Source organism: Dreissena polymorpha, chromosome 1 (genome assembly GCF_020536995.1).
Source record: "Dreissena polymorpha isolate Duluth1 chromosome 1, UMN_Dpol_1.0, whole genome shotgun sequence".
NCBI lineage: Eukaryota > Metazoa > Mollusca > Bivalvia > Myida > Dreissenidae > Dreissena > Dreissena polymorpha.
Window position 1 is genome coordinate 34121523 of NC_068355.1, and position 14328 is coordinate 34135850.

Sequence of the window (14328 nt, forward strand, 5' to 3'; positions counted from 1 at the left end):
ATTCATAAAAAAAATTCTAAACTTGCAGAGATTTAATTTCATAAGCCAATATGTGGCTCATAAATATTCAAAACTAACACAAATTTTCCATAAGCTTATCAGGGGGGACACTTTCCGACTAGACTTAATTTTCATAAAGAGGAGACTTCCTTTCAACAAAAAATACTTTGAAAGAGTCAGTGTTATCCCTGATTAGCCTTAAAGACTGCACCGGCTAATCTGGGATAACAATTTAAGCACATGCATTTAGCCATATTTTCCCACAACACAGCTTATTAATCTTTTAGCAGCTCCTTACCTGCATAACAAAAAAGGGAAAATCAACTTGAACAAAATATATGGAGGATATTTGTTGGATTCTATGGGATATCAATTTTATTTCACAAGTGATCATATAAAATAATATTTTAATAAGTGGCGCTGCCACGAGTGAAAATATGTATTTTTTATGATCACGAGTGAATTAAAATCGATATTCCATCGAATACAACACATTTTCTTTTTATTTTATGCTTTTTTCACCGCTTATTTATATTGTAAAAGAATTAAACTGGATAATTTCGTAGGATTTATTACATCATTTCGTCGAAAAAAATGACGTCATTTCACAGTAAAACAGTGAAAAATATCGATATTTTTCACTGCTATTTTTCACTGTTTAAAACAGTGAAATACCAGTTTTATTTCACTGATATTTCTCTATAAACCACCGGAGAGGTTAAAATAAAATGTATTTTATTGGTTCTCATTCTATTAATCACTTTACTTTTACAATGCTTTCACTGATGTTTTACTGTAAATATATGTTTCAATAAATGGGAGGCAAACATTTGACATAAATGTCTTCCTAAAGTTGCAAAAACATTCATACATTTTTACCATGTCTTTACAGATCTTTGAATGTTAAAATCTATTAAAATTCACAAAAGACAAAAAATCAAAAGTAAATAAACATGTTACATGTAACAAGCTGTATACATGGGTGAAATTTAAAAAAAAGGAAAATAAGGAAATATTTTAGCTGGGGGCCGCAGGGCCGAAGGCCCCCGGAAGCTCCTAAAGGATAGCAAAATGATTTGCAAATAGGAAGCTATCCTCAAGTATAAGACCAACATATGTTGACAGTAATTCTTGCAGCTTACTTCACATGCATGCAATGGAAAACAAACAATGTTTATGTTTGTACATGTACAATAACTTTATTCAGTCATTTAATCTATTAATTTTGTTTATTAAGCATACACTCTTAACTTAAAGAATTACTATAAATGTTTAATTATGAACACTAAAAATTGAAAATAGATTAGATACGTCTGGAATCGATCGTATTTTGTTTATTTTGTGTGTCGGCATTGCTGGACACATGCCCCCCCCCCCCCCCCCCCCCCAACAAAATCTTATCAGATTTAATTGATTCACGAAAACGACAACTATCCTTATTTGTAATACAATGTAAATATGAACTGCTGAATATGTTATAAGTTTTAGAAATTTGATATTATGCTTATTTTTGAACAAGTCCAAATAGGTTCTCTCCATACATGTTTTATTGTATTATTGCATTTGTTCTGTCTGTCTTTATTTAAATAAATTTTTCTCTTTATTAAAATAAATTTTGAGTCCACACTCTAATAAGAATAAGTGTCCTAGTTTGAATACCGATTTACTTTCATGGCTTTGATAAAAGGTTAACAAAGCATGAGAACCATGCAATGTTAGCTCTGTAAATTATAAAATAAGATTGCTTAACAACTATTGTAGCTCTGTAAATTATAAAATTAAATGGCTTAACAACTATTGTAGCTCTGTAAATTATAAAATAAGATTGCTTAACAACTATTGTAGCTCTGTAAATTATAAAATAAGATTGCTTAACAACTATTGTAGCTCTGTAAATTATAAAATAAGATTGTTTAACAACTATTGTAGCTCTGTAAATTATCAAATTAAATGGCTTAACAACTATTGTAGCTCTGTAAATTATAAAATAAGATTGCTTAACAACTATTGTAGCTCTGTAAATTATAAAATAAGATTGTTTAACAAATATTGTAGCTCTGTAAATTATAAAATTAAATGGCTTAACAACTATTGTAGCTCTGTAAATTATAAAATAAGATTGCTTAACAACTATTTTTAATTGGCATATACACGCACGTCATTGTCTTAATAACCACTGTTTGTTATACCATATTTGTTCTCATCAGAATTTTGTATAAGACTCTTAAACAAACTGGAAGCAGAATTAATTTTAGCCTCGTTCTTGGAGAAATGGGCTTTACTAATGTGCATAGTGTGGTCCAACATTAGCCTGTGCAGTTCTGACAGGCTAACCAAACACAACACTTTTTGCCAAGACTTGATTTTGGTTGAGAAGAAATTTCCTTTTAACAAAAAGTCCCTCAACAGCGGAATGAGCTGTCCCTGATAAGCCTATGTATGCAATGCAAACGCTAATCTTTGGATGGCACATAACATGAATTAAGCCCTGTTTTCCCAGAACAAGGCTCACCTTGTAACCCTGTAACAGCTTGTAGGCAGACTTACTTTGAGCCTCACTATGAGATAACAGGGCTTACTGTAACAGATTTTAGGCAGACTTACTTTGAGCCTCATTATGAGATAACAGGGCTTACTGTAACAGATTGTAGGCAGACTTACTTTGAGCCTCATTATGAGATAACAGGGCTAACTGTAACCGATTGTAGGCAGACTTACTTTGAGGCTCATTATGAGATAACAGGGCTAACTGTAACAGATTGTAGGCAGACTTACTTTGAGCCTCATTATGAGATAACAGGGCTTACTGTAACAGATTGTAGGCAGACTTACTTTGAGGCTCATTATGAGATAACAGGGCTAACTGTAACAGATTGTAGGCAGACTTACTTTGAGGCTCATAATGAGATAACAGGGCTTACTGTAACAGATTGTAGGCAGACTTACTTTGAGCCTCATTATGAGATAACAGGGCTAACTGTAACAGATTGTAGGCAGACTTACTTTGAGGCTCATTATGAGATAACAGGGCTTACTGTAACAAATTGTTGGGGGACTTACTTTGAGCCTCATTATGAGATAATAGGGCTTAATACATGTTGCCTTATGAGTATTCCTAGATTAGCATGTACAGCAGCACAGGCTAATCAGGAACAACACTTTTCGCCTAGACAGAATTTTCGTTTACAAGATATATTTCTTATACAATATATTCAATAAAAGCAGAAAGTGTTGTCCCTGATTTGCCTTAGTGGACTTCTTTGCTAACCAATATTATACAATGGAGAACACGTGTTTTAAATATTATATTTACTAAGGTTCAAGTTATAGAGCTGTATAGGATGATGAACTTGAAATTGTGATTTATTTCTTTTTCTTTATCTTCAATTGGAAATTTAAGGATATCGTTTTGAGAAAAATACATAGTTTTGGGTGGCTTGGGGTCAATTTTGGACCCAAAATTTGACAAAAAACAACAACACTGTAAACCCACCAAGAACTAAACACCTCCTCGCAAACAGGCTCTATACAACCAAGGACTTGGATTGAATAGATACATATCTAACGAGACTACACTGCAACGCCGATATATCGCGGTTGGTGGGGTCCAAAGATCACGAGTGCGATATATCCGGCGCGCGATATAACTCTAGAAATGTCTAACTTTTTTTATTGCAGTTAATTTGTCAAATTTCCCAATGTTTTAATTTTATATACGGCGCTGCTACATATTTGTATAGTAATACATGTTATTGCAAACCAATTCTACAATCAACATTTTCATAACTACATACGTACCGGTATCTGTAATTATCATGAAAACCAAAATGTAAATTATATTTTTTATTTTCACGTAAAATATTGCTCGCGAATCAGCTAAAAATAAGAATTCATGCCATAAAAAAACATATAAAAAACAATTGTGCATAGATTCGAATGTACCCTTATAAGTAGTCCTAATTAAGAAACTGAAACAGCGTAACGGTAACGATACAGTCTGTTTGAATTTTAGTTTATTAAGAGGAAATGTCAACGTCACAAAATTCGCGAGATACCGCTGTACTGTAGTTGAAATTTACAACGAAACTTTCAATGGAAATTAAATTGTCTCAATGTTGTACCCGCTACGAAATTATTATTTACAAATAAATACACTCACGCCAATTTTCGCGAGCTTTTTATCACGACAAAGAAATGCATGACTAGTACCGAAAATTAACGATTTATATACCAGTAAACTGCCAATATTACCTTTGCAATGACACTTGAATTGGTTATTTCTTAAGTGTTAAAAACAACCCCAGCCGTGTGTAAACAACACTATCACTTATCGACTGTTGTTCACGCTTCACTGCATGCCATAGTAAGCCGCGACATCAATTGAACCAATGTTTTGACCAACTTTCATGATGATTGGGCAAAAATTGTGACTTCTAGAGTGTTAACAAGGTTTCTCTATAGCCAAAGAAGGAAAACTGCCCCGCCCACTGGCGGCCATGTTTTTCAACGGATCGGAACCACTTTTGAACTCATCCAATATATCATTAAGACAAATATTTTGACAAAGTTACATTTAGATTGGGCATGAAATGTGACTTCTACAGTGTTCACAAGGTTTTTCTTGTTTTTGATCTAGTGACCTAATTTTTGATCCGGCACAACCCAGTTTCAAACTCGGTCGAGATTTCATTGGGACAAAGCTTCTGACCAAGTTTCATGAAGATGAGACAAGAAATGTGGCCTCTAGAGTGTTTAGGAGCAAATGTTAACAGACGGACGGACGGACATACGATGGACAAAGACCGGTCACAAAAGCTCACCTGAGCAATCAGGTGAGGTAACAAAAAGTCAAAACAGTAAACATGGACTCACCAAGGCTCTGCTGTTCGAAGTGTTGATGTAGCCAACATTGGAGAAGATGTGGTGTGCTAGGCTGCTGCAATACGTCTTCGTACTTAAATTTCTTGAGCGAGTTGTAGTATTTGTTAAAGAAAGGGGTGCCGCCGATTTCCATCGACATTTACTTTAACGATGTTTGTATTGTTGGCTAATAATATTTGCTGAAAAGGAAAACATAACATGTGAGATTAAACAACTTCAAACGATAGACTGCATAACTTTTAAAGGGGCCGTCCAACAGATTAAATTGGTACATTGACAAAAAAGTTGTTTCAGATTCGCAAATTTTCGTTTTTTTATGATATTTTTGAGGAAATAGGAATACTGACAATTTACAATGCTTTTAAATATCCATTGTATGCATCTTTTGACGATTTGAAAAGACGAATTAAAAAGCGTCGTTTGATGCAAAACGATTGAATAATTTGGAAAGTTCTGTTGTTGTAGTTATATTTTGGGAAACTACGAGGATTGCTTATATAGGTAAAAATACATCGCTCTAAGCATGCGCATGGATGGTCAAGTGGTCTAGGCGGGAGACTTTTAACTCCAGGACTCCAGGGGTCAGTGGTTCGAGCCCTGTTGAGGGTTATTTTTTTCTTTTTTTAAAGTTGTATTCTTGTGTTTTTTTACAGGAGATTTTTAGGTCAAATGTTTAAATTTATCAACATAAAGCATTTAATGACATGCTTCATTCAATAATGCCAAAATCTGTTGGATGGCCCCTTTAATAAGAGACTGAGCAATACAACTTTAAATGTGGCACTACAAAACTTAAAACATGAGAATGTGCAGCTTTAAAAGTGAACATATACAACTTTACATTTGAGACTATACAACTTTAAATGTGTGACTATACAAATTAAAATGTTACAATGTACACCTTTAAAGGTGAAACTATACAACTTTAAATGTGAGACTACATGTATACAACGTTAAATGTGAGACTTTTTTCAACTTTAAATGTGAGATTTTACAATTGTATAGCATATCTTAAGAAACAAATAGATTTGAGTTGAATACTGTAAGTTTATGAGTACTTGATCACACACGTTTGGCTATGGATTAGACACAGATAAAGAAATACAGATTGACGTCTGTGGTGAATTCAGTGTACCACATCAGGGCTATAGATTACAAGCGTATGTGCGTTATTACTTAATTAAAATAACCAAAAACGTAATTAAATTCAATATCAAGCGTACAAAAACGCAAATATAAAGTTAATTACGTATTTCCCATAAGAAAACCTTGCGTCACAAAATGCAATCCTTACAAACACGGGACGTCTTTTTTTAGACTGGTTATTTCCCGTACAAAAATGTACCGAATAGTTTATACATGTATGCCGTCCTATGAAGAAAAGAAGGCAGTCTTTCCAGCGGTTATCAATCTTTACTGTAATTATTCGTACACCCATCCGATTTCTATTTTCATTTTCTTAAAAATATCAAAATGGCCACTCGTGGCCGTAGAAAGAGAATCCTCACACAAACAAACACTTTCGACAGGTATTTAGCCAGAATATTGGGGAAACCGAAAACTTTTGTGCAGCTTTGCTGAATGATCTGTTGCAAGATGTGATCATTTCTCCAGAGAATTTAGTTCGCCCGTTATTATCGGAGATTTTGAACGAAGTTGTTAAACCCAAAAAACACGTTTATGGCATTGGGGAGTGTAAGTGAAAAAACTTTAATAGAGTGGCGAAACAAACACCCGTTGCTGGTGATGGATATGGAAAATGGAGCTATGAAATGTACATTATGCACAAACATGAAAAGTAACTTAAAACTAACTAATGTTGCTACAAATGTTGATTTATTTTTCACCTGCACATAATTACATAGTAATCTTAGTAGATATGTATTATATTATATATGTCATTCCCTAAATCACCCAATTGAGTTAAAAAACCGGGGGTGAAAAACCCAATTAAGCTCAAAAGTAGGGGGTAAAACATTTTGCTGAAACTCTATTGAATTTACAAAAACCCTATTGTTGTCAAAACAGGGGGTGAAAAACCCAATTACCCAATAAAATTATCCATAGCCCTGCCACATCTTTCTACAGGGGACTTTTATAATTTTAATAGTTATTATTGCCTATTCTGGCTAAAACTATGCAATGTAAGTGATATTCAATAGATACAACATGTAGTTATACAGTGTATCTACATAATATGGCATCTTTTTGTAGGACACACCTTATATTTAAAGTTCCACTTCAAGTGTTAAAATTGTGTGCATTAGCATATCAAAGCAATAAGCCCCATTGTTTCTTGCAAACATATGGGCTTTGATTTAAACAATAATCAAATCCAATTACAACCCAAAAGCTGTATCAAAAGCATTGACTTCACTAAGGTACAATAGTAATGATTAGCGCTAATTGTTTACAACTGTATTATCCGTTGTGTGTTTTCAAGTGTTGCAGGCAAACGGCGGATCTGGATCAAATACAATAACGCTTTATGATCAACAACTGACTGATATACATTCTGAATTTTAATTACAAAGAAATAAAAAACGTATGAATGTGTGTTTGATTGTTTGCGTTTACCTACATTTACTATAATCTAATGTTTGTGTATCAATTCAAATGTGTTTAATTAATTGACATTATCGTCTGATATACATGTAGTTAAACTGTCTGTCATAAATTGCTAGAATTAAAACTAGAGCTTTGTCACAGACTATACCACCACATGCCGCATTGCCACAGACTATGTTGCATGCTGTCTTCACAAAACAAGATAATCTAATTTATGTCGATTTTTAAGAATTATTATGCCATTATTATTTATGGCCATTTTTACCTTTGAACTCTTGAATTCGTTCGCATGACAGGCCGTCCAATGACTGTGAACAGAAATAATGTAATGAGTCATTTAAAATCTCACAATGAAAGACATAGTTATGGCCCAGACAAGCTCATTTATGGCCATGTTTCACTTTAGAACATCAAGTGTGACCTTAACCTTGGAGATATTGAAGTAATTCTTTTGCATGACACATTATCCAATGATTGTGAACAAAAGTACCAAGCAATTTTAAAATCTCACAATGAATGACATAGTATGGCCAGAACAAAAACATTTATGACCATTTTTGACCTTTGAACTCACAGTGTGACCTTGACCTTGGAGATATCAATGTAATTCTTTTGCCTGACACACCGTCCAATGATGGTGAACAAAGGTGCCAAATGATTTTAAAATCTCACAATGAATTACAGAGTTATGGCCCGGACAAGCTGATTTATGGCCATTTTTGACCTTTGAACTCAAAGTGTGACCTTGACCTTGGAGATATCTACGTAATTCTTTCGCACGACACACTGGCCAATGATGGTGGACAAATGTGTCAAATGACTTTAAAATCTCACAATGAAAAACATAGTTATGGCCTGGACAAGCTAATTTATGGCCATTTTTGACCTTTGAACTTAAAGTTTGACATTGACCTTGGAGATATCAACGTAAAATTATTTCACGTGACACACCGTCCAATGATGGTGAACAAATGTGCCAAGTGATTTTAAAATATCACAATAAACGACACAAGTTATTGCCCAGACATGATCATTTATGGCCATTTTTGATCTTTGAACTCAAAGTGCGACCTTGACCTTGGAGATATCGAAGTAATTCTTTCGCGCGACAAACCGTCTAAAGATGGTGAACAAATTTGCCAAATGATTTTAAAATCTCACAATAAATGATAAAGTTATGGCCCGGACAAGCATTTGACCCTTGAACTCCAAGTGTGACCTTGACCTTGGAGATATCGACATACTTTTTTTACGCAACACACCGTCCCATGAGGGTGAACAAATGTACCAAGTTAGTTTAAAATCTAACGATTAATGACATAGTTATGGTCCGGACAAACTTTTGGTTTAAAACACACCAAGTGACCCCGTGACCTAGTTTTTGACCCGGCATGACCCATATTCAAACTTGACATGTACATCATCTAGATACAACTTGTGACACCAAGTTTGGTGCAGATCGGATGGAATTTCGGGACAGACCAACAGACCGACCGACAGACCGACAAAGTGATTCCTATATATAGCCCCCATTACTTATTAGTGGTAATGGAGGTATAAAAATGATGTAATTATATTTGATTATAGGATATATATTTATTGTAGAAAAATAATATGTAAACAGTTATTCAGTCCCACCAATCAGCTTAATTCATAACAATCAACTTGTTAATGGCATACAGTAATAAGGGCCAGTTATTACAGGGACCTTAAATAAATAAAAAAATCATTCACCTGATAATAAAAGACTAGTTAATTTACATGTGCTAAACATGGTTTACCTCCTGCAAGTTAATCTCACGGGTTTTCCCATTTTGCCCACAGCAATTTATCGCGGATATGTACTACAAACAAATCGGGCATTGACTTACACAATTTTTTTTTGTTTTAATCATAAATTACATGTAATAAATTAAAGTGCTGATGCAATAGTCATTTTTCTTTAACAAACAATTTCGAGCTGACGAAAATAAATGGTTTCACAGTTTTTGTGAAATAAACAACATAAACAATTTTTATAACATCTATAACTTCAAAATAGTAATAAAACTTAGTAAAATAAGTATATTAAGCCAGTAATTCTCATAACGACTTAAAACATGTGCTAGAACTAGGGGCTAGCTCTGTGAAAAGTGTCCTTTTTATGGCAAACCGTCAATTGGGAATTTCAACCAGTAATTATGTTAAAATATAGACGTTAAGAGATTATGAATGGGACTTGATTATTAGCCCCTATTTTCAAAATAAATAAAACTGTAAGGTCTCACCTGAGGCTCAAGAAGGTGAGATGACATGCTGGCCTCGCTGTGATTGCTAAGGGCTGAGTTTGAGTTCTACCTAATGTTGGGTTGGAGTCAAAAGGCATACTGGACCACACGACAAAACTGCTGTCATTTTTCAACGCTTTATCTAGTGTCAGCTCAATGCGAGGCTGTTTTGTCTTGGAGTGTGAAGTGCTCGTAACAAACCATGATGGGTACACCTTAAGCACCGTGTTTATGTTGTTGGGAAGAATTTGCGTCTGAACCACACCGATGTATTCATCGTGCTACGAGTGTTCATACAAAGTTTTTTTTGTCAGCAACTGCGTAAAAGCATGTTTTGGATGCATAAGAGGACAAACCAGGATGGTCCATAATGCTACTACTATTGAAAGCAGAAGTAGACCCCGTGGATAGCTTATGCTTCGATCTATAACTGTTTAACTGTTTCTAGATTTTCTACCATTATTCCATGTGTTGCTCTGTTAGTCCAACAAAGCATGGAAAAAGTTATCCAACTTTTTATTCTTCGTACTATTCGTTGTGAAGTCCACAATCAGTGACTGTTGGTGTTACCATAACTACTGCTATAACTCAGCGTGTCTGAAATACTTGACCCACCTCCGGCACTGGAGCTTAACAAACTACTTAGGCAGGAGTGTGGATCGATCAACAGGGACATTGCAGTTGTTGAGAACAGCTTGTAAAAACTCAACATGCTCAGATATTGCAGCAGACCGGTATTGTTCAATGAAGCTTTGAAGCAGGAGGTCAAAGGGGAGGAGCTAGGGATCAGTGGAGGGGAAGGGTTGTCCTGGACTGAGGCTCCTGGGGGTCCGACTGGTGCCGTTGCCATGTCAACTCAATAACAATGCTCCTGCTCACCTGAAAACAACAACACCATGGGTGATGTGAAACAGTTACGAAAGTGTTTATACAACAATCTATAAGAAACTAAGCCTCTTGATTGGATGTGAAGGTTTTCAACAGAAACATTTCATTCTCATTAATTTTTAATCAGGCATTTCATTGTTTCCTTGTAAAAAAAAACATGAAATTTAATTCAATCAGACCATTTCGTATTAAATCATTAGAAGTTTTGGTCAATGTTATATTAACATGTAAATTCATAATAACGATTTTTTTTTTCTCAACTTGCAGAGATGTAATTTCATAAACCAATACGCAACTCATTAATATTCATAATTGTCATCTCAGATAAGCATGTCAAGTCCACATAAGCTTATCAGGTAGGACACTGACTTTACTGAATTTTTATAAAAAAGAGACTTCCTTTCAATAACAAAATAAAGAAGAAAGTGTTGTCACTGATTAGTTTGTGCGTACTGCACGTGCTAATCTGGGATAACAATTTCAGCACATGAATTAATACCCATTTTCCAAAAGTGCAGCTCATGTACCTTTTAAGCCATTTCTTTCCTACATAACAATAAATAAAAAAATCAATTTGTTAACAATTTAATAATTTTTAATGGTACTCATTCTATCAATCACTTTACTTTTGAAATGTCTTCACAGATGTTTTACTGTCAACATATGATTCAGTAAATGGCAGGCAACAATTTAAAGGGGCCTTTTCACAGATTTTGGCATTTTTTAACTTATTCATTAAATGCTTTATATCGATAAATGTAAACATTGGATCGTAAAAGCTCCAGTAAAAAATCAAGAATAAAATTAAAAAAAGAAAAAGAACATTGCCCGGACCAGGTTTCGAACCAGTGACCCCTGAAGTCCTGCCAGAGTCCTAAATTAAAAACGCTTTAGCCTACTGAGCTATTCCGCCAAGTACATATACTTGAAGTATTTTATACCTTATATAAGCAATCTTCGTAGTTTCACAAAATTTAACGACAAAAACAGAACTCTCCAAATTATTCAATCGTTTCGCGTTGCAACGCTTTATAATCTTTAGGTTTTAAAATCGTCAAAAGATGCATATAAAGGCTATATTAGACCATGGTAAATGTTCAGTATTACTGTTTTCTCACAAATATCATAACTAAAACGAAAATTTGCGAATCTGAAACAACTTTTTTCAATTCTGTCAATTTACCAAAGCGTGAAAAGATCCCTTTAACATTAATGTCTTCCTGAAGTTTCAACAACACACACAACTTTTTTAACACACCTTTACAGATCTTTGACTGTTAAAATCTGCTTAAAAATTTAAAATAGACACAAATTCAAAAGTAAATCAACATAAAACAAAAGGTGTATACATAATTGGACAGCAAATACAGTGCAACAATTAACTTACTGCTGATCTTAAGTTCTCTCCCTTGATATTGTATGCGCAATAAATTGCGCAATAAATTTAACAGAAACTAAATGGCAACAACTCACTACAGGAGCAGATTTTAAATTCTCTCCTTTGTAAGTGTAAGCTAAATTAATTAAAAAACAACTAAAGGGCAACAGCTCACTGCTGGCGAAGATCTGCAGTTCTCTTCATTGTTAGTGTCAGGAAAATTAAATAAACAGCAACTAAATGGTCACAACTCACTGAGCATGGTTTAGGTATACAGTTCTCTCCCTTGTTAGCTAAATTAAATACACAACAACAAAAGGGCAACAACTCACTGCTGGTGCAGATCTAGAGTTCTCTACCTTGTGAGTGTCATCTAAAATGTCCTTCATGATGCAATCCCCACACATGGAACGACCAAGTCCCCCCATATCACAGGACTTTGATACAGCCGATCCTTTCACCAGACAGTAGTCTTCTGTGCTGAGCAGTTGCTGTAAAGTTGAGAAAACCAATCTGAAACATTTTGTCCCAGTCAGTCTTTTGAACTAGTATGTACGAAATAAACCATCGATTTTTTCCCAATAAGGGAAAGTACCTGTACCGCGTCCATTAGGACTAATTAGTGTGATAATACCGGACATTAAACAAATTTGCAGTGTGAAATCTTTCAAATGGAAATTATAATGGATCTTTTTAATAGCACGGAACTTACTTTCACAAACCCATCAAAATATTATTTTACATGCGTTTTTGATTAAATGTTTAACGTAAACTGGCATATACGGAAATGCATTTTAAATGTACTTTTGTGAAAAACTGCCATTCCGTAGAATGAAACATAGCTCTGAATCATGTCCATTCCAGACAAGAAACTATTTCAAAAAAGGCGCTGACTGATACAACAAATTGGGTCGCCCAATGGCAATCAAATATCTGCTAAGAGAAAGGCTTTAATCGCCAATTCAATGGAATTCTGCACCCCAGACACTGTAAAATCATTTATATTCGTTGGCATAATTTTTTTTATAATTACTTTTTCATGGACATGTACATTTGTGGATGTCTGATTCTGGATAAACAAGGGCTGTTTGTAAAACATGCATGCCCCCCATATGGGCTGTCCATTGTACTGGCAGCCATTGTGTGAATACGACTTTTGTAACTGTGACCTTGACCTTTGACCTAGTGACCTGAAAATCAATAGGGGTCATCTGCAAGTCACGATCAATGTACCTATGAAGTGTCATGATCCTAGGCAAAAGCGTTCTTGAGTTATCATCCGAAAATCATTTTACTATTTCAGGTCACCGTGACCTTGACCTTTGACCTTGTGACCTCAAAATCAATAGGGGTAATCTGCGAGTCATGATCAATCTACCTATGAAGTTGCATGATCCAAGGCATATGCGTTCTTGAGTTATCATCCGAAAATCATTTTACTATTTCTGGTCACCGTGACCTTGACCTTTGACCTAGTGACCTCAAAATCAATAGGGGTCATCTGAAGTCATGATCAATGTACCTATGAAGTTTCATGATCCTAGGTCCAAGCGTTCTTGAGTTATCGTCTGACAACCACCTGGTGGACGGACAGACCGACCTACCGACAGACCGACATGAGCAAAGCAATATACCCCCTCTTCTTCTAAGGGGGGCATAATGAATTTCCTTTAAAACATACATTCCTCAAAAGTGGAAAGTATCGTCCCTGATTAGTCTGTGTTAGGCTCATGAGGATGGCACTTTAAATGCATTAAGCCCCATTTTCCCAGATCGATGCTCACCTTGTAAAACTATGTTACAGACTGCAGGCGGACTTACTTTGAACCTCATTCTTATATAACAGGTCTGTATAAATGTTGCATTTAGTGTCGTCCTAGATAAGCCTGTACAGCAACACAGGCTAATCAGGGACAACACTTTCCGCCTAGACTGAATTTTATTTTAGAAGAGACTTCTTTTGCACAGGCTTATGTGGGAAAACACTTGATACAAATACATTCCATCCTGTTTTTCAAAGCAAGGCACATATGTTTTTTGAAACAACTCAATAACAGACTGGAAGAAGACTGAAGGTGAGTAGAATACTGCTGGGTTTCTTACAGTGCGTAAAATGTTGCTGAGTTTCTGCCTTGTTCTGGTCCATCTCAACTGACTTTGACGACTGATTGATGGGACGGCCTCTTGTATTTGGTCAAGCACCTGACGAGTACAAGGGACAGTGATAAGGCTCAAAGGCTTACGAAATGTAAAAAACACTTGAGTTGTTGTTAAAACAGTGATTGTTCACTCTAACTCAAAAGCAAATTTTGGTAAAAATTGGATTAAAAATTGTTGCAGAGTGAA

General features: G+C 35.0%; 1 protein-coding gene across 15 annotated transcripts in view; it reads right to left on the bottom strand.

Moving 5' to 3' along the window:
• Nucleotides 1–14328, bottom strand: part of LOC127876370 (uncharacterized) — a 66713-nt gene that overhangs the window by 14199 nt on the left and 38186 nt on the right. For 11 of the 15 annotated variants that reach the window (XM_052421640.1, XM_052421610.1, XM_052421649.1 and 8 more), the window contains exons 5-9: nucleotides 14086–14184; nucleotides 12342–12473; nucleotides 9717–10595; nucleotides 7715–7757; nucleotides 4873–5060 (exon numbers count right to left, since the gene is read on the bottom strand). The gene's annotated coding sequence lies outside the window, so the exon portion shown is untranslated. Of the gene's footprint in view, nucleotides 1–4872; nucleotides 5061–7714; nucleotides 7758–9230; nucleotides 9294–9716; nucleotides 10596–12341; nucleotides 12496–14085; nucleotides 14185–14328 lie in introns of all 15 variants that reach the window. The other 4 variants (XM_052421574.1, XM_052421601.1, XM_052421629.1 and 1 more) reach the window with 4 other exon arrangements.